The following is a 21,982-nucleotide window of genomic DNA, read 5'->3' as shown; positions in this document are numbered from 1 at the left end:
CACTCTGCCATAAAGCCCCGACTGGTGGAGGGCTGCAGTGATGGTAGACTTTCTACAACTTTCTCCCATCTCCCGACTGCATCTCTGGAGCTCAGCCACAGTGATCTTTGGGTTCTTATTTACCTCTCTCACCAAGGCTCTTCTCCCTCGATAGCTCAGTTTGGTTTGGCCGGACGGCCAGCTCTAGGTAGGGTTCTGGTTATCCCAAACGTCTTCCATTTAAGGATTATGGAGGCCACTGTGCTCTTAGGAACCTTATATGCAGCAGAAATTTTTGGTAACCTTGGCCAGATCTGTGCCTTGCCACAATTCTGTCTCTGAGCTCTTCAGGCAATTCCTTTGACCTCATGATTCTCATTTGCTCTGACATGCACTGTGAGCTGTAAGGTCTTATATAGACAGGTGTGTGGCTTTCCTAATCAACTCCAATCAGTATAACCAGACACAGCTGGACTCAAATGAAGGTGTAGAACCATCTCAAGGATGATCAGAAGAAATGGACAGCACCTCAGTTAAATATAAGTGTCACAGCAAAGGGTCTGAATACTTAGGACCATGTGATATTTCATTTTTTCTTTTTAATAAATCTGCAAAAAATGTCAACAATTCTGTGTTTTACTGTCAAGATGGGGTGCTGTGTGTACATTAATGAGGGGGAAAAAAAATGAAGTTAAATGATTTTAGCAAATGACTGCAATATAACAGAGTGAAAAAAATTAAGGGGGTCTGAATACTTTCCGTCCCCACTGTACATGGTAAACACATGAAAAAGGATGTTTTTCAGTTTCAGTGATGAATTCAAGCCTTTAGCCATTTACTTTTGGGTTCTTTACCTCACTGAGTATTCTTTGTTGTGCCTTAGAGGCCCCCATTTGTAGAAAGTTTTTAGTACTGCAAGTACTACTTTATCCCCATGTACAGTTAGGTCCATATATATTTGGACACAGGCACAATTTTCATACTTTTGGCTCTGTATGCCACCAGAATAAAGTTAAAATGAAACAATCCAACTGCATTTGAAGTGCAGACTCTCAATTACAAATTTTGGGAGCTACAACCATTTTTTTTATACACAGCTTCCCCATTTTCAGGGGCTCAAATATAATCGGAAGTAAAATTTTAATTTTTAATTTTTTTTTTTGTGAATCCTTTACTGGCAATGACTGCCTGAAGTCTGGAACCCATGGACATTGCCAAAGACTGTGTCCTCCTTTCTGATGTTTTGCCAAACTCTAACTGCAGCTGTCTACAGTTCTTAGTTTGTGGGTCTTTCTGCATTTAGTTTTGCCTTCAACAAGTAAAATGTATGCTCAATTGGGTTGAGATCAGGTGATTGACTCGCCAATTGCAGAATATTCCACTTATTTTCCTTAAAGCTCCTAGGTTGCTTTTTGCAGTGTGTTTTGGATCATTGTCCATCTGTACTGTGAAGCGCCGTCTAATCAACTTTGTTGCATTTGGCTGAATCTGGACTGACAGTATATCTCTAAACACTGCAGAATTCATCCGGCTGCTTCTGTCTTCTGTCACATCAAAAAACACCAATGACCCAGTGCCTCTGGAAGCCCTGCATGCCCATGCCATCACACTGCCTCCACCATGTTTTACAGATGACGTATGCTTTGGATCATGAGCTGTTCCAAACCACCTCCTCCATTTTTTTTTTTTTTTTTTTTCTTCCCGTAGTTCTGGTACAGATTATTTCTTAATTTCATCCATCCAAAGAATGCTTTTCCAGAACTGGTCTGGCTTTTTTTAGATTTTTTTTTTTTTGGCAAACTCTAATCTGGCTTTTCTATTATTCAGGATTATGAATGGTTTGCACCTTGTGGTGAACCCTCTGTATTTGCTCTCATGAAGTCTTCTCTTGATTGTAGACTTTGACGATGATGCACCCACCTCCTGGAGAGTGTCCTTCACTTGTCTGGATGTTGTGAATGGGTTTTTCTTAACCATAGAGAGGATCCTGCAATCATCCACCACTGTTGTCTTCTGTGGATGTCCAGGCCTTTTTATGTTGCTGAGCTCACCAGTGTGGTCTTTCCTCAGAATGTTTCAAACTGTTGATTTGGCCACTCCTAATGTTGCTGCTATCTCTCTAATGGATTTTAGTTTTTGAAGCCTTACAATGGCCTGTTTCACTTGCATGGACAGCTCCTTTGAACGCACAATGTAGATTCACAGCAATAGATTCCGAATATAAATACCATGCTTAGAATCAACTCCAGACCTTTTACCTGCTTGATTAATGAAGAAATAGCGAAAGAGTAGCCCACATCTGGCCATGAAACAGCTTTTGATATAACTGTCCAATTACTTCTTGTTTTTCTTAAGAGCTGTATTTCCTAAACCTTCCTCCAATTTGCTTGAATATGTTTTGGGAGAAAGACTAAAATTTTGTCTGTCTGTGTGTATATATGTTTATGTATATGTGTTAGGTCAAATAAATATATATATATATATATATATATATATATATATATATATATATATATATATATATATATATATATATATATATATATATATATATATACAAAATTTTATAACTGTATAGACCATTTGTCTAGCTGTCGACTGATGGTCTCATCAGTCATCTCAGGGTAAAAAAAATAAAAAATCGTGAATATTTGTAGCTGTCTAGATACCTTTTTAAGAGTTTTTCTGTTCCTCTTCCCCTAGGCTGTCCCTGTTGTGATAAGAGCCTGTTAATGAGTTAGCTTTTGGGTGACTGCAGGCGCCTTCTCCCCCCCTCCTAGGCAACTGGTCGCTCCAGCATAATTTCTCTCTGTTGAGTGGTCTCCTCTCCCCTAATTAGTTTAGTTTGTAGCTTTGGGTAATGGCCAGGGCTTTTTCTGCATAGCCCCTTCCTGTGCTGCACACTTAGCATTACTTTTCCAACGAGAGCTATCTCTGCCCCCTTCGTTTTTTTAGCTTCCTGACAAATTGAACCAGGCCACGAGTACAGCAGTCTTGCTTTAAGCCCCTATTTTATTATAAGCAATACAATTTATAGTTTTTCTGAACTGTACTATTTTCTCATACAGCATTAAAAATAATTGGAGAAGGGGTGGGGGATGATGATTACTTATTATTTGGTCAGCAGCATCATAGTTGCCAACATTGAAAAAAAAATATGTGGGACACTTTTTTTTGCTGTAGGCGGAGCCAATCAATAATTAGGAGGCGGGGCATTCGTTTGTAGGCGTGGCCTAGTAAAAAATAATAGTTGCGGCGCGCCGCGGCGAAAAATGGGCGTGGTTTACGCGGAAAGTGGGCGTGGCTTACGCGGAAAGTGGGCGTGGCTTACGTGGAAAGTGGGCGTGGCTCAAGAGGGTATGGTTAGAGTCTGAGATGAATGGGGGAGGGAAAGGGGGAGAGGGAAAGGGGGAGAGGGGAATGACGGGACAGCAGCCCCAGGTCCTACACAACAATAGAAATATGTGTATTCTAGAAAGTTTAACAATCAGCAGATAAAGATACTCCAAACACCTGGTGTTAACGCTTCAATCATCCCGGCACCATGGTTGTTATGGTGTCAGGATGATTGAAGCGCATTATTTCTATTATTACATTGTAATATAAAATTAAATCATTCAACTCACCATAATGCCGAATCAGTGGGATCCCTGAGCGTGTCACTAGCCACGTCGCCTGCCACCAGCAGAGTCTGTCCTTGCATCAGGTGCCCCCGCCAGAGTCTGTCCTTGCATCAGGTGCCCCCGCCAATGCAGCCCCCCCTCAGTTAGTGCAGCCCCCCCTCAGTGCAGCCCCCCCCTCAGTGAAGCCCCCCCTCAGTTAATGCAGCCCCCCCCTCAGTTAATGCAGCCCCCCCTCAGTGCAGCCCCCCTTCAGTTAGTGCAGCCCACCCTCAGTGCAGCCCCACTCAGTTAGTGCAGCCTCCCCCCCTTAGTGCAGCCCCCCCAGTTAGTGCAGCCTCCCCTCAGTGCAGCCCCCCCCAGTTAGTACAGCCTCCCCCCTCAGTGCAGCCCCCCCCTCAGTTAGTGCAGCCCCCCTCAGTGCAGCCTCCCCTCAGTGCAGCCCCCCCCTCAGTTAGTGCAGCCCCCCCTCAGTTATTGCAGCCCCCCCTCAGTTAGTGCAGCCCCACTCACTGCAGCCCTCCCTCAGTTAGTGCAGCCCCCCCTCACTGCAGCCCCCCCCTCAGTTAGTGCAGCCCCCCCCTCAGTTATTGCAGCCCCCCCTCAGTTAGTGCAGCCTCCCCCCCTCAATGCAGCCCGGCCCCCGCTCAGTGGAGGAGCGGCCGGTGTTCTGCCGAGAAAGTTCCCCTCGGCAATGGCGGACCCCCTGTACTGCGCAGGCGCAGCGCTTGCGCAGTACGGGGCTGGGGAACTTTCAGGAAGACACGGCGCCGGCGCCGTGTCTTCTGCTCGCTTCAGTGGAGAGGGGAGGGGCCGTGCAGCCAAAGAAGCCGCTTCATTGGCTGCACGGATCGAGCCCCCTTCCCCTCTCCACTAGAGGCAGCTAGAGCGGCAGCGCCGGCCGCCATTTTGCTGGAGCCCGCTGCTCCAAAAAAAAAAAAAAAAAAAAAAAAAAAAAAACCAACATTCCCGATTTTCCTTATGGAAAATCCCGATTCGGGACACTCTCCAATCGGGACGAGGGTCCCAAAATCGGGATTGTCCCGGGAAAATCGGGACTGTTGGCAACTATGCAGCATGCTGAATATGTTAATTGACCTTTTGCCTAGTCAGTTAAATCTCCTCCTCCTTTTTGGTCCTTTAATGGGATGGAAGGCTCAGAATGTGAGGACAGGGCCAAGCTCTATTTTTAGTGGAAAGTAAAAATTTGCATGTAACGTTTTGACTTTCTTGATTTACTGATCATTGAGTTGCCTATGCTTGTGACCATTTTTTGCTTTAGGTCCTTCTATTTTGTCCTGTGCTTGTTTTTAGTTTAACATAACCATGCCTAGGAGTACCTGAGAACTGTAAATAAAGAATCCTGGCAGTGAGCATGCTTTCATGATGAAGCAGGCCACGGGCAGTTATCCTAGCTTCTAATCGAGCTTCTGTGTTACTGAGCCAGTACAACTGTGCAGACCATATTTGCGTTCCAGTTGCCTTCTGTGAATAGTGTAGCTCTTGCCAACACAAATTAAATTCTGAATTCTGCAAGCTGTATTCAGAAAGTGTAGTTCTCACCCTGGCATCAAGCTTACAGTCAGCTAGGAAGGTACACAAATGTTACAAAAAATATTTTCTAGCTTTTAAATTTTTTTTTTTTTTTTTTTTGTCCATCTCAGATTTCTTCGGCTATTTTAAAGGAAATCTGACATGTAGCAAAATCCTTATCTCTGAAGTTTTTTATGGCAGCTGGAAGTCTCTGCTGAGCAAGTGGCCTAAAAATGCTGGAGTTGAGCTTTAAAGTAAAACTAAACACAATTTAGTGTCTTGCAGCTTACCAGTCATTAGATGCGGAGTCTGCAGTAGATTTCTCATCTTATGTGTTTTTTCTTTTTATATTCATCTGGTTATCCTGCCAGCTAACACACTTAACAGTAAGGCAAGTGAAAGTTGTCACCCTAGGATAGTATCTGTGGAGTAGCAGTGTTAACTTAGGACAGGAAGTGTTAGGACTACAGAATACCTTCCCTTCTCCTCTTCATAGTTTGTGGGGATCTGTTGTTTTTTTGCTTTTGTACTTATCGAACAGATATAACAAAACCCTATTTGGTTCCAAAAATGCAGATCATAATATACATTGCTGGGTTGAAATACAGTAGGAGTAACTGTAGTGTATCATTACAGAGAGCTTGCAAGGGTATAAGGATAAATTGGATGCCAAGAGCTTAGATTTACAGTAGGCAGTTATAACTGTTGTTCATTATAAATATATGTAAAGCATGAGGTATGAGAAAGTTGTAGAAGGGAATATCCATACGTACAGGGTGCATTGCTTTAGGCGCATATCCCATGATATTGGCCAAATCTGTTTAAATTTGCATAGTAAAAATGACAAAAATCCTGTGGTTATAAAGCCTAAACATTTTTTACATTAATGCTGCTGTAAATCAAAACCAGTCACGAAGGGACTGGGCAGAATCCCACTGTCTGTCATTAGACGCAAACAGCAAGGTTTGGGAGCATGTGAGCACAAGTGCCCCCATAGACTCTGAGACTCAGTGGTGGGGAGGAGCCAGGAGCGTCTACGGAGGACCCGAGAAGAGGCTTGGGGCCACTCTGTGCAATTCCATTGTACAGAGCAGGTAAGTACAACATGTTTGATTTGTAAATGCTAAAAAAAAAACAGAAAAAACCCCACACTTTAACTTCTTCCAAACTGCCCACCGGGGCTATACGCCGCTACTTTGATGTTAAATACCATTGTTATGACAGCAGATAGCTGCCATAACCCAGGTACTTCTATTCATGGCTGGCGATCCTCTTTCACATAAAAGTGGTCTCGGCAGCGGATTCGCCGAGAGATCACTTTTATGGATGGCAGGAGAGGTGACCCCCTCCTGCCGCATTCCAGGCATCTCCGCTGCCTACCGGAGCTGGTGGAGGCGACGGAAACGATCCGGTCCAGTGGCCTGATGGGCAGGAAGTCGGGTGAGGGCAAGATGGCCCCCAGTCGACTCTATGCCCCTGGCGGACCGGAGCGACGTCAAACATCACTTTTGCCCTCTAGCCTTGAGACAATTTTTTTTTTTCTTTTTAAGTGTAAATGTTAGATCCTGAGGCCTTTTTGACCCCAGATCTCACATTAAAGAGGCCCTGTCCTACTTATTTCTATTACTTTTTAAAGGACAGTATAAAAAAACTAAATCAGAAAAAAAAAATAATTTAAAGCGCCCCCTCCCTGAGCTTGCACGCAGAAGCGAACGCATACGCAAGTCACGCCCACATATGTAAACAGTGTTCAAACCACACATGTGAGGTATCACAGCGATCATTAGAGCGAGAGCAATAATTCTAGCCAAAGACCCCTCCTCTAACTCAAAACTGGCAACCTGTAGAAATTTTTAAACATCGCCTATGGAGATTTTTATGTGCCCGCCATTCCACAAGCGGGCACAATTTTGAAGCATGACATGTTGGGTATCAATTTACTTGCCGTAACATTATCTTTCGCAATATAGAAAAAAATTGGGCTAAAAGTTGCTCTCGGAGGATGTTTTTGTACCATTCTTTATTCAGGGCTGTGTTCTTGTGAGTGAGCTCACTCCCTTGGCTGAAGAGCAACCCCACACGTGAATGGTCTCAGGATGCTTTACTGTTGGCATGACACAGAACTGATGGTAGCGCTCACCTTTTCTTCTCCAAACAAGGTTTTATCCCGGATGCCCCAAACAATCAAAGGGAATTCATCCGAGAAAATGATTTTACCCCAATCTTCAGCAGTCCAATTCCTGTAGCATTTGAAAAACATCAACTTGTCCCTGATGATTTTCCTGGAGAGAAGTGGCTTCTTTGCCACTTCACCAAGGCCATCCTCCAAAAGTCTTTGCCTCACTGTGCATACAGATGCACTCACACCTGCCTGCTGCCAATTCTGAGCAAGCTCTGCGCCGGTGGTCCCCCGATTCCGCAGCTGAATCAACTGTAGGAAATGGTCCTGGCGCTTGCTGGACTTGTGTGCCCTGAAGCCTTCTTCGTAGCAATTGAACCTCTGTCCTTGAAGTTCTTGATGATCCGATAAATGGCTGATTTAGGTGCGATCTTAGTAGCAGCAAATATCTTTGCCTGTGAATCCCTTTTTGTGCAAAGCAATTATGACTGCACGTGTTTCCTTGCAGGTAACCATGGTTAACAGAGGAAGAACAATGATTTCAAGCACCACCCTAATTTTAAAGCTTTCAGACTGTTATTCCAGCTCAATCAGCATTGCAAAGTGATTTCCAGCCTTGTCCTCATCAACATTGCCACCTATGTTAATAAGAGAATCACTGACATGTCAGCTGGTCCTTTTGTGGCAGGGCTGAAATGCAGTGGAGATGTTTGTTTGTTTTTTTTTGTTTTTTTTTTCCTTGGGATTAAGTTAATTTTCATTGCAAAGAGGGATTTTGCAATTTATCTGATCACTCTTCATAACATTCTGGAGTATATGCAAATTGCCATTGTCATAAAAACTGAGGCAGCAGACTGTGAAAAATATTTGTGGAATTCTCAAAACTTTTGGCCAGGGCTGTACGCTCATCCACAAATGCCACACAGACAAGACCACCAAATATAAAGCATATCGCCAGCCTGAAACAGGGTAGGACAAATACATTTGGCTATTTGGAGTCGCAGACAGACAGTATGAGTTAAGATCATGTTGAGAATTGTAGAATATAAACATGGTGGGTTACAAATGAGTGAGGACAAGGGTGGATATCTAGTACTTCTAGAGTCAATAGTGATAAGTTTGACGTGGAGTGCAGTTGGATCAGGAGCATAGTCTGGGCAGCTTTAAGGTGGCGTTCCCACCATAACGTATAGCTGCCAGGGCGCATAACCTCCTCCAGAATTCAGTAGACCCCTCAAAGCTTCTGAAAATGTTTTTCGGTAATGCAGATATCAGTAAGGATACTCATCTGTGTTGTTGCAGTGGACTAATAAAACTATAATCACCTTAAGCTTGAGGAAAATACAAACCCTACTAGGGTTAAAATAGTAACTTTTTTGTGGAATTTTACCTTACTTTTTTTTTTTTTTTAATTGCCTTTAATTTCACCATGTCCTTTCTCAAACTGATTTCCAAATGGTAGGTTGGTATAGAAGTTGGGCAGTGTTGGACCTTTCTGATAGGTGATGATTGTAGATGCAGATGATGTAGGCTTCTCTGCAGCTTCCCAACTTGTAGAAAGTCTTTGAAGCTGCTGGTGAAAAGGTGTGATGGAAAGTAATATGATAACCTATATAGTTGCTGCTTTTCCTTTTTAGATCAGTCTAACTATCTGAGATTATATATTTTATAAAGTTATCAGTTTTTTATCCATGTTGTTTTTTTAGGGCAAATAGGGATTTAATTTAGGTTGAACATTTGGATACATCTATTTTCTTGTTTGTTTTTTGGAAATAAATAGTAATAGAAAAAAATTTCAGTAATTTTTCCCAGTGCAACATTTTATGTAATTTGCACACCCCATAGAATTTACACAAACATATAATAAACAAACCCCGTTGATTAAAATTATATCTGTGATATTTGAATGTGGTTTTATTTACCGTCTGTTTCCTCTTTGTTAGTTCTTTAATTAAGAATGCTGTTCTTCTTTGGAAAAAAAAAAAAAGAATGCTGTTCTTTTGTTTAAATACACTACAGTATTTCACCTTTTTAGCTAGTTTTGTAGTATTGTTCTGTCTATATTCATTTGGTAATATTATTACAATTTCTCTTTTGTCTTCCACAGAGAATGCGGTGAGGGTACAGTTCTGAAAGTCTGTAAGGGCACTTGAGGTAACTTCTGTAACCTAAATATTGGTGTGAAATGCTCATTTGTTATGTGTTTGGCTTCATTCCCAAACTACTTGTACTACTCATAAAACTACCCGTACGATGCAGAGGTTGTTTAAGTGATGTCTGCTCTTCTGGCATGTAAGCGCAGTTATATATTTCCGTTCCAGTGCTTTTCTGATTTTAGTTTTGTGTTTTTTCCCTGTCAGCTGTGATTATAAATAGCTAATAAAACATCACTCATTTTTATTACTTAAAAGGTATATGTACAGTTTATATTTATGTGTGTGTGTATATGTGTGTATATGTGTATATATATATATATTTCTTTTTCGTACATCACGGGGCACAGAGGCACAGTATTTACTGAATGGGTTATATAGGCACCTTTAGGTGATGGACACTGGCACACCCTAGACAGGAAGTTTAGCTCCTTATATAACCCCTCCACTTACTGGGAGTACCTCAGTTTTTTCGCCAGTGTCTAAGGTATTGGTCACGAGTAAAGACGTGCTGTACTGAGCTCCGCAAAGAAATCTTTGCTGGCGCAAGCCATGCAACCGGATCCATTGAATGGTACCCGGGCCTTGTGTGTAACTCTTCTCTTTTTAGAGAGCTGAACCCCAGGATCCAGTGTTTGTTTTTTTTTCAGCTATATTTTCCTGGCGGGGTGCTTTACAGGCCCAGGAGTGTGGATCCCCCGATAACAAGGGGCCCCAGTTCCTGAAGGTTTAACGGAGCCCATCGTGAGTGGTGAAGATTGGGTCTGTTTGGTTTACCACAGAACCCTGCAGCCGGATAAGGTAAGGGAGATTCCTAAGGAATTTTTCTAATTTTTGTGGGATTTCTCCTTTAAGTAAATGTTGCTATGCCTAAAGTCGCCACCGGGGGGGCTGTTCCATGCTTGTCAGTTTTGCTCTGTGTCACAAGCTGCATGCTTCCTCCGAGCCCAAGCTCCAGGTAGGATGTGGGAAGGGGGGGTTTTCTCTTTTCAGGAATGTCCCCCCACAGCTTCTTTCCAGGCTAGAGGCCATGGATCAGATGGCGGTATGCCGTACCACTCCCACTGCCGCCGCCATTACGGCAACTCTCCATCCACCTGCCCTCCTCTCTCCTCCACCCCAGCCCCCCTCCACGTGTGATCCGGTCGGATCAGAGCTCACGTGAAAAAACTGTTTTTGAAAAAAGAGATGGGGGGGCCTAAGGGGTGGTCAGAGGAAGGGGGGCGGAGCATCAGCCTCGGCGTGGCTCAACGCCCACAACGCGGGCTATGCATAGCTATAGAGGTGCATATTTTGCAGGTGCACACAGCTAAAGGAGGGACACAGAGCAGATGGATGGCATGTGAGTGTGGGTGACACAGGCATTCACAGGCACGTTTACTTAGCATCAGACTGAGCCTTGATAGCAGCGGCAGTTGCTGAACTATTTTGCTCAGCAGTGGGTGCATTTCTGGTAGTACCTCTGCATTTGTGCTTGGCACTATGGGCAGAAGGGGAGGTACAAATACCCCTAGAAATAGGAGCTCAAAGGTATCTCCCTCAGACTCTGAGGACCCCCCTCCCCCTGAAAGACCTAGGGAGGCTGGTCAGAGTGAGCTGTCGGGGTTAGGGGCTGCAAATGCTTCTGGCATTTCAGCCCCTGTATATATTACTCAGGAGGTTTTTTTCCTCAGCCATGAGTGGATTGGAGGAAAGATTGGTAGCCTTAATCACATCTTCACAAAGTGGTAGAAAAGGCATTAGGTCCCCTTCTACCAGCCAGGACCCGCAAACAGAGGAACTCTGGGAAAGGGGAGACGAATCCCCCTCAGGGGACCGGGATGAGACTGATGACTAGTCTTCTGAGGAATCAAGTGGGGAAGGACCCTCTTCAGCTTCACAGGCTGAGAAATTGCTGGTGCATTCTCTTACTGAAATGGTATGCTCCACATTTAAGTTGCCCGTAACTGAATCGGTTGAAAAGCCCACTTCTTCTTTGGGTTCACTGAAGCCTCCTCAAGCTGTACATGCTTTTCCTGTTCATTCATTGCTGGAAAAGCTTATTTATTCTGAGTGGGATCACCCAGATAAACATTTTTTTTCCCTCCTAAGTAAAGTTCAACACTTTATCCTATGGAAGAAAAATTTACAAAGATGTGGGGTATACCAGCAATTGACGTTGCTATATCCTCTGTAAATAAAAGTTTGACTTGTCCTTAGAGAGTGACCGATATGGGTTTTTCTCTGGCCAATGCCAATATTCAGAAATCCCGGCGATATATGATGCCGTTTTTTTTTTTTTTTTTTTTTTTCCCCTTCATCTCATAAAATCTAACAGTTAGACCCTTTTCCCAATGGGGCGTTTTTCAGGCGCTTTTGGGCTAAAAATAGTGCCTGTAAGGTGCCTGCAAAACAGCTCCCTTGCAGTCTCGGTGTGAAAGCCCGAGTACTTTCACACTGAAGCGATGCGCTGGCAGGATGTTAAAGTCTTGCAAGCAGCATCTTTGGAGCGGTGTATACCGCTCCTCCACCACTCCTGCCCATTGAAATGAATGCGCACCGCTGCCGAAGCGCCTGCAAAGCGATTCACAGCTGTGCTTCACGGGCGCATTCAACCCCTTCCTCGGGCGCTAGCTGGGTTATAAGCGCCCCGCTAGCAGCCGAATAGTGCCGCTAAAATTATGGTAAAACGCCGCTAAAACTAGCAGCGTTTCACCGTCAACGCCTGCCTGCTCCAGTGTGAAAGCAGCCTTAATTAATAAGTGATACAGAAATTTTTTTACATTTAAACAGGTAATCCAAAACTTTTGGACGAAAAAAAAAAGGGGTTAACTTTGCTGCTTAGTTTTTGTTTTTTTTAATTCATTAGTGTATTTTTTCCCAAAAAAATTGCGTTTTAAAAGACCGCTGCGCAAATACCGTGTGACATAAAATATTGCAGCAACCGTTTTTTTATTCCCTAGGGTCTCTGCTAAAAAAAAATATATATACAATTTTTGGGGGTTCTAAGTGAATTTCTAGCAGAAAATACAGGATTTTTACTTGTAAGCAACAAATGTCAGAAAAGATTTAGTCTTTAAATGGTTAAACTGAGAACTCCTACACAGGGAGTTCAGTTAATTGAATTAGAAACATTGTATCTTTTTAGTTTCTTTTATCAGATTTGGCAGGCTGTCCAGAGAGGAGAGAAGTCGCTCCACAGAAGACTTCAGGCAACTTGCATTGACTTCTATTACAGAAGTCATCTGCAAGTCACGCTGAAGTTATAATCAGCCTTTTTTTATCAGCACAATCGGCCGATGCCGATTAATTAAAAAACGCCAAATATCGGCCGATATATCGGTCGACCTCTACTTGTCCTGTTGACAACGCTCAAATGCTTAGGGATCCAACCGATAAAAAGTTGGAATTCCTGTTAAAGAACATTTTTTCCTTGGCAGGTTCAGTAGCTCAACCTGCAGTGGCGGCCACTTGAGAGACCACTTGTAACAGGTGCTCAAGGTTTTCCCTGAATAGCAGGCCCAGGAGTTAGCTGAGCTGCCAGCACCTTTGTGTTTTTTGCAGTTGACGCAATCAGAGATTCTATCCTTCAGATCTCTCGCCTTACGCTTGGGTTGGTGCATATGCGTAGAATCTTATGGTTGAAAAGCACCATGCAAAAAGCTCCTGGCTGGTTTTCCCTTCCGTGGTGTAAGGCTGTTGGGGATGATTTGGACAATTTATATCCAAAAAATCTCAAGTGGGAAAAGTACCCCTTTGCCAATTAAGAAAAGGAGTAAACGTCCCTCATTTAAACTGGCTCCTTCTCCAGTGCCAGGGGCATCAGCCTCCAGACATTCGCGATGGCCTCCACCGTCAGGTTCAAGAGGTAAAACTCAGAGTCAACCCCAGGGACAAAAGAAGTCCTGGGGGAGGAAACCTACAAGACAGAACGCTAAAGCCTCTTTATGAAGGGGGCGCCCCCGCTCATTCAAATGGGGGGAAGGCTGCTACAGTTCTCAAAGGTCTGGCAGGAGGATTTTCAGGACAGATGGGTGGTCTCTACAATAACTCTAGGTTACAAACTAGAGTTCCGAGAATTCCCGTCTCCTCGTTCCCTCAGATCAAATGTTCCCAAAGACCCAGAGAAAAAGAAGTCTCTCCTTCAAGCTTTAGACCGACTTATGTCGCAAAAAGTGATCATGGTGGTTCCCATGGAAGAGCAGGGGTTGGGGTTTTATTCAGACCTTTTCACGGTGCCAAAACTAAATGGAGATGTCAGACCCATTCTAGATCTCAAAGATCTAAATCGGTACCTAAAAATTTTTCGCATGAAATCAATCCGATCAGTAGTCTCCATCCTACAAGGAGGAGAACTTCTGGCGTCAATCGACATCAGGGATACATACCTGCATGTACCTAATTTCCCCGCTCATCAGAAATATCTGCACTTCGAAGTAGAAAAACTTAATTTTCAGTTTGTAGCTCTACCTTTCGGTCTAGCTACTGCACCTCGGGTGTTTACAAAGGTTCTGGCCTGATTAAGGGCCCAGGGTTTAACGATTATAGCTTGCCTAGACGACCTGCTCTTAATAGACCAGTCGGTAGCCCGCTTAGACCAAAGCTTGGTCACCACAGTCAACTACCTGGAATACCTAGGTTTGGTCCTCAACAAAGAGAGAACTCTTCTTTAAAACCAGTAAGAAGACTAGAGTACTTGGGTCTGGTTATAAATACAACCCAGAAGACGGTGTTTTTACCCCAGGCAAAAATTGGCGCTATATAGGAGCTGGTTCAGGTAGTCAGGGCAAAGAAGGGTCCTTCTATTCACCTTTGTATGAGGTTGTTGGGAAAGATGTTGGCTTCTTTCAAAGCGGTTCCCTATGCTTAGTTTCATTCGAGACTGCTGCAAAACAGTATCCTGTCTGCCTAGAACAAGAAAGTCCAGGCGCTAGATTTTCCGATGCATTTGTCGCCAATAGTGTGTCAGAGCCTCAGTTGGTGGTTGATACCCGAGAAACTGCAGAAAGGGAAATCCTCCTTACCAGTTACCTGGAAGGTAGTAACAGATGCCAGCCTTTCGGGTAGGGGAGCAGTTCTGGAAGAGACAACTGTCAAAGGGGAATGGTACAAAACCGAGAGGACCTTACCCATCAACATTCTAGAGATTCGGGCAGCGTACCTAGCCCTAAAAGCCTGGACAGTCAGGTTGCAGGGTTGTCCTGTCAGGATCCAATCCAACAATGCCACAGCAGTGGCTTATTTCAATCACCAAGGGGGCACCAGGGGTCATGCAGCCTAGGGAGAGGTAAACCAGATCCTAACCTGGGCAGAAAAGCATGTGTCGTGCATATTGGCAATCTTCATTCCAGGGGTAGAGAACTGGCAGGTGGACTACCTAAGTCGCCAGCAGTTGTTCCCGGGGGAATGGTCTCTTCACCCCGATATCTTCCTGGCTTTATGCTAAAGATGGGGGATCCCGGATGTAGATCTGTTTGCGTCCAGGTTTAACAACAAGATCGACAACTTTGTGTCAAGAACAAGGGATCCACTTGCATGCGGGACAGATGCGTTGGTGACCCCGTGGGATCAGTTCTCACTGATTTATGCAATCCCTCCTATTCTGCTGCTACCACGTCTTCTTTGCAGGAAAAGAAGTCTGTGCTTCTGGTGGCTCCAGCATGGTCCAGAAGATCTTGGTATGCAGAAATAGTAAATATGGTGGTAAGGCCCCCATGGACCCTACCACCACGCCCAGACCTGCTATCACAGGGACCAGTGTTCCATCCTACCTTACAAACGCTAAATTTAATGGTTTGGCTTTTGAAACCCACATTCTGAAGAATCGCTGGCATTCAGGCTCAGTGATATATATATACCTTGATTAATGCAAGGAAGCCAGCTTCCAGAGTCATTTATTATAGAGTCTGGAAGGCATATGTTTCCTGGTGTGAATCCAGGGGTTGGCATCCCAGAAAGTATGTCATTGGGAGAATTCTTGCCTTTCTGCAAATGGGGTTAGAGATGAAGCTGGCCTTGAGTACTATCAAGGGCCAGGTCTCGGCCCTATCGGTATTGTTTCAATGTCCGCTTGCTTCGCATTCTTTGATCCAAAGCTTTATACAGGGAGTAACGCAGCTTAATCCACCGGTTAGAGCACCCCTGAACCCTTGGGACTAAAATTTAGTTCTGTCGGCATTACAGAAACAGCCTTTTGAGCCGATACGACATATTAATTTGGTCCTTTTGACGGAAGCTAGTTTTTCTGGTAGCCATTTCCTCTGCAAGAAGGGTATCGGAATTGGCGGCTCTTTCGTATAAAGAGCCATGTTTAATGAATCACAAGCATAGAGTAGTATTGCATCCTCATCTTAGCTTTTTACCGAAGGTGGTTTCAGGTTTTCATCTAAACCAGGATATTGTTTTACCTTCATTTTTTCCAGAACCCTGTTCTAAGAAAGAAAAGTTACTACACTCTTTGGCTGTAGTGAGAGCAGTCAAGATCTATTTGAAGGCGACTGCTCAGATTCGGAAAAACAGATGTTTTGTTCGTGTTGCCTGAAGGTCCTAAGAAAGGACAGGCAGCATCGAAATCCACTATTGCCAAATGGATACGGCCCCTGCGTAGCTTTAACTGACAATTGCACGGTCGTACGACGCTGTACCCAAACAAAATTGATGTTCTTTTTTTTTTCCCACACAAATAAAGCTTTCTTTAGGTGGTATTTGATCATCTCTGCGGTTTTTATTTTTTGTGTTTATAAACAAAAGAAGAGCAACAATTTTTTGAAAAATACAATATCTTTTACTTTTTGCTATAATAAATATCCCATGGGTTTTTTTTTATTTTCAAAAAACATTTTTCCCTACGTTTAGGCCGATTATGTATACTACATATTTTTGGTAAAAAATCGCAATAAATGTATATTGATTGGTTTGCGCAAAAGTTATAGCGCCTACAAAATAGGGGTAGATTTATGGTATTTTTTTATATCCTTTTTTTTTTTTTTTTTTTTTTTTTTTTCCTTGGGACTACGATATTGCGGTGAACAAATTGGACACTCTAGACACATTTTTGGGACCACTGACAAATATACAGCAATCATTGCTATAAAAATGCACTGATTACTGTATAAATGTCACTGGCAGGGAAGGACTTAACACTAGGGGAGATCAGGGGGTTAAATGTGTTCCCTCAGTGTGTTCTAACTGTAGGGGGGATGGGACTGTCTAGGAGGAGAGAGATTGGTGTTCATACATAGTATGAACACCAATCTCTCTCCTCTTCCCTGAGAGAACCGGGATCTGTGTGTTTACACACACAGGTCCCGGTTCTCGCTCTGTCACAAGCGATCGCGGGTACCTGGCTGTGCGTGCGTCCCTAGTAGCCAAAAGGCTAAGCGACATAAGGTAACGTCGTTTCGACCAGCCGTGCCATTCTGCCGCAGTAAAACTGGCGGCTGGTCAGCAACCAGTTAAAGCAGGGTTAGGTTATAAAAAAAAAAAAAAAAAAAAAAAAAAACAAGCTTTGAACATCTCACGGAGCACTGTTAAATACATCATCCAGAAATGGAAAGAGTATGGCACGACTGCAAACCTACCAAGACATGGCCGTCCACCTACACTGACAGGCCGGGCAAGGAGAGAATTAATCAGAGAAGCAGCCAAGAGGCCTATGGTAACTCTGGAGGAGCTGCAGAGATCCACAGCTCACTTGGAAGAATCTGTCCACAGGACAACTATTAGCCGTGCACTCAAAATCTGGCCTTCATGGAAGAGTGGCCAGAAGAAAGCCGTTGTTGAAAGAAAGCCAGAAGTCCCATTTGCAGTTTGCGAGTAGCCATGTGGACACAGCAAACATGTGGAAGAAGGGGCTCTGGTCAGATGAAACCAAAATTGAACTTTTTGGCCTAAAAGCAAAACGTTATGTGTGGCGGAAAAATAACGCTGCACATCACCCTGAACACACCATCCCCATCGTGAAACCTGGTGGTGGCAGCATCATATTGTGGTAATGTTTTTCTTCAGCAGGGACAGGGAAGCTGGTCAGAGTTGATGGGAAGATGTAAGGAGCCAAATACAGGGTAATCTTAGAAGAAAACCTGTTATGCCGTGTACACACAATCGTTTTTGCCTTCGGAATAAATTCCAAAGGTTTCTCCGACGTGATTCCATTTAAACGGTCTTGCCTGCACAAGGTCAACCCAAAGTCCGCCCGTCCAGAACGCCGTGACGTACAACACGACGGGACTAGAAAAAGGAAGTTCAGTAGCCAATAGCTTCCGTCTCGTACTTGCTTCACAGCAGGAATATTTAGAACATGTTCCATTTCTAGGTCCGTCAGAATTTTAGAAAAAAGAAGTCCAATGAGGCACACACATCATAAGAATAGACGATGAAAAGCTTCCGTCTGACTTTTTCTGTCGGACATTCCCTTCATGTGTACAGGGCATGAGAGTCTGCAAAAGACTTGAGACTGGGGCAGAGTTTCACCTTCGAGCAGGACAACAACACTAAACCTACAGCCAGAGCTACAATGGAATGGTTTAGATCAAAGCCTATTCATGTGTTTAGAATGGCCCACTCAAAGTCCAGACCTAAATTCAATTGAGAATCTGTGGCAAGACTTGAAAATTCTTGTTCATAGATGCTCTCAATCCATTCTGACAGAGCTTGACCTATTTTGCAAAGAATGGGCAAAAATTTCACTCTTTAGATGTGCAAAGCAGGTAGAGACCTACCCAAAAAGACTTGCAGCTGTAATTGCAGCGAAAGGTGGTTCTACAAAGTATTTACACGGGGGGGGGGGGGGATGCTAATGCACACTACACTTTTCTGATATTTATTTGTAAATAAAAACAAACCAGTTATAATTTTCCTTCCACTTCACAATTATGTGCTACTTTGTGTTGGTCTATCACATAAAATCCCACATTTTACATTTTTTGTTGTAACATGACAAAATGTGGAAAATTTCAAGGTGTATGAATATTTTTTCAAGGCACTGTGTGTGTATACATGTGTATTAGAGCTGCACGATTAATTGTTAAAGAATCAAAATTGTGATTCTACCCCCCCTCCCGATCTTAAGGCACCTTTTACAGGGGGCTGTCCGTTTTCACTACTCCGCTTGCACAGCGGGGATCACTCCGTTGATCCCCGCTGAGCCGGCGGATGACAAGTCCGTCTCTGCACTCTGTGCATGGACGGACCTGTCAGAGAGTCCGCTCTTCCCTATGGGGGGATTGGATGATTACGGACCGCCCATCCGTTTTCATCTGATCTGCCAGATAGATGGAAAATAGGACATCCATCCGTCTGGATTTTGCGGAGCGGATCAGAGCGGTATGGAGCGACCGTTCAGGTCCGCCTGAAAAAACTCACAGGCGGATCTGAACGGTCCACATGTGTGAAAGGGGCCTAAAACAGCATTTCCCCAATTCTATGTAACAAGTGCAGAGAGTTCTCTGCTCACTTCTGACAGCTGACAAAAAAATTAAAAATTCAGGCAGCTTGCCAACTTTATTTCAACATCGGAGATAATTATAAACAAAGTAACATTTCGTTCTTGGGTCAAAGGGATGAACTCTGGGATCTGCAAAAAAATCCCCCATTAGTATACCCCCTACAAAAAACACTAAACAGTTATTACCATTGAAAAGAGAGGTCTAATTGACAAAGGTCTAAAATGCTGCATGTATTCTGCCAAGGAGGAGCTCTTAGCACAGGGATTACATCCTATCCTCTCTCTCTACACTGTAATCAAACTACATTTCCCATTTTAGAGATATATATATATATAGATCTCTCTCTCTCTCTCTCTCTCTCTCTCTCTCTCTCTCTCTCTCTCTCTCTCTCTCTCTCTCTCTCTCTCTCTCATATTCATATATATATATATCTATATCTGCGCTGTCAATTTATGCAGCGCTTTACATATACTTTGTACACAATCCCTACCCTCAAGGAACTTACAATCTAAGGTCCCTAACTCACATTCATATACTAGAGCCAATTTAGATGAAACCATTAAGATGGGAGGAAACCGGAGGAAACCCACGCAGGCACAGGGAGAACATATGCAAACTCCAGGCAGGTAGTGTCATGGTTGGGATTCGAACCAGCGACCCTGACCCTTTGTAAGTGCTACCCACTACACCACTGTGCCACCCAATGCTTTGTGAATGTGGGAGGTTAAGGATAGGGGGGTAAGGGTTTCCCCTTTAAGAACAAGGTTAGGACTCAGGGACTGGAATAGGGACCTCCTCCAAAGGAGGCGTGTCCCCAGAGGTCAAAGGTCAAGAGGCATGGCTACCCCACCCCCACCAAAGTGACCGTCTACCCCAACTAAGTTGGGGAATGCGCTTTGCTTTAAATGTGGGAGGCCTGTACATGTTAAATAGGACAAGCCCACTTCAACATAAATCACACTCCCTCATTCTGCAGCCAGCTATGCTACTCAGTAACACACAGCAGGATAGGTAGGTTACAGCATTATAAATGCAAAGCATGTTTGTGCTCTCCCCCTCCAGCCACAGCAGGAGATAAACATATTACCTTTACATGCTTTATGTAATCAATACTGAACTGTAGACACATTCCCATAATTATATTATACATACTACTGTAATTCAGTATTAGAAACATTTCTCCTTCTGCTGTAGCTTTGAGATCTTTCTAACAGCAATCAGTGCTTGTATGGTGTATGTGAGAACATCCCTAGCCGCAACACAGAGTCGTGACATGCTGGTTTACATCAGCATGTTGCACAAGTAAATGTTGGCATGAGAGAAAAACAAAAAAGCGCAGCACTAACTTACTAATCAATAACACAATAATGGTGGAACCCGCTAATGTATGGAGATCTAAATAAACATCAATATCCCCACAATACTGGTCTCTGATATGTAACGTCACATATAAAACACATCATACTGAAAATAAGTCATAAAATATGACTGCAAACTTTGCAGGGATGGTGGAAACCTCTCCTACAGATGTTTGGCAGTGAACAGTGTCAGTAAAGCAGTGGATGGTGTCCACTGCTTATTAATACAGCCTATCAGTGCCCATGAGTTCAGCCTCATCAGTGCCCAAATGTGCGGTCTCATCAGTGCCCAAATGTGCAGCAAGGATCATAGGAGACACAAGCCGAGTGACAGAGCAGAGATCTTGGGCTGTGATAGATCTTGTATATGGACACCGATTGCCATAATGTCCCACCTCGTGGACCAGCATTGTGATAGCTCACCGGTCTGGGAGGTGGGATATTATGGCGAGCGGTATTTTTTTACAAGATCTGTCACAGCCCAAGATCTCCACTCTGTCACCCGGCTTGTCTCCTACGATACCCACTCTGCACTGACAGATGGCAAGCGGGCAGGGCGGAGCTGGCAGGAGCAGAGGAAGACACCACCTCCATGGGTGGTACAGACCAGGGTGTGTGAGACCCCTCCGCCCACTACAGCATGCAGCGATGGAAGCACAAGTCCCTGCTTGCTGTATAGAACTACAACTGGGCAGTGACAAGACCGCTGGCTGGGAGTACAGGTGGAATAGCAGCTGACAGTCTTACAAAAAGGATATCAGCAGGCAGTAACAGTTTTATCTGAAAATTAGCAGGCCATTAGAGGAACTACACAGCTCAGAAGAACATGGATGGCATATTTTGTGAAGGTAGGAGATCAGCAACAAGGACATGGAAAAAAGTTTTTTCCCGGAGTTCTCCTTTCAGTCTGTAAATGAGGGCAGTTTAACCACTTAAAGACTAAACCTTTTTCTTGTTGCTTACAAGTTAAAATCTGTATTTTTTGCTAGAAAACTAAGTGGAACTCCCAAACATTATATCTACAGTATCTCACAAAAGTGAGTATACCCCTTACATTTTTGTAAATATTTTATTATATCTTTTCATGTGACAACACTGAAGAAATTACACTTTTCTACAATGTAAAGTAGTGAGTGTGCAGCTTGTTTAAAGAGGAAGTAAATCCTGATGGGTGTTACTTCCTCTTTGTTTCCCTGCAAAGGTAAAGCATAATAGGCTACTATGCATCGCATAGTAGCCCATTATGTGACACTTACCTGCAGGAGAAGCCCACAATGTCCCCGTCTTCCTCACTAGTAGCGAGCGTCCATTCTTCACCCCTCTACCTTCAGGGGCCGCGAACTCTGGCACTGTGACTGGCATGCGCGCGGGAGCCGCCTTTAACGACATGACCCCAGCTAGAAACGGCACAGCGTGCCCTTTCCTACTCCGGTCGCATGCGCAGAAGAAATCGCCCTATGGCGATTTGCAAATATCTCTTAGACCGTGCAGGTCTGGGAGATATTTCAAGCACCTACAGGTAAGCCTTAATCTAGGCTTACCTGTAGGTTAAAGTGGTTGTAAAGGGTTTACAACCACTTTAACAGTGTAAATTTGCTGTCCCCTCAAAATAACTCAACACACAGCCATTAATTTCTAAACCGCTGGCAACAAGAGTACACCCCTAAGTGAAAATGTCCAAATTGGGTTCAATTGGCCATTTTCCCTCCCCTGTGTCATGTGACTCAGGTGTGCATGGGGAGCAGATGTGTTAAATTTGGTGTGATCTCTCTCTCTCATACTGGTCACTGGAAAT

The 21,982-nt window shown here is 43.9% G+C and overlaps 1 protein-coding gene across 2 annotated transcripts in view; it reads left to right on the top strand.

Annotated features, from left to right (window-relative positions):
* Positions 1–21,982, top strand: part of TAB2 (TGF-beta activated kinase 1 (MAP3K7) binding protein 2) — a 162,012-nt gene that overhangs the window by 71,861 nt on the left and 68,169 nt on the right. For both annotated transcript variants that reach the window (XM_073627441.1, XM_073627440.1), the window contains exon 2: positions 9,359–9,405. The gene's annotated coding sequence lies outside the window, so the exon portion shown is untranslated. The remainder of the gene's footprint in view (positions 1–9,358; positions 9,406–21,982) is intronic.

This window comes from Aquarana catesbeiana, linkage group LG04 (assembly GCF_042186555.1).
Source record: "Aquarana catesbeiana isolate 2022-GZ linkage group LG04, ASM4218655v1, whole genome shotgun sequence".
Classification (NCBI taxonomy): Eukaryota; Metazoa; Chordata; class Amphibia; order Anura; family Ranidae; genus Aquarana; species Aquarana catesbeiana.
The sequence above is the reverse complement of the archived record's forward strand: the minus strand, read 5'-3'. Positions and strand labels throughout refer to the sequence as shown.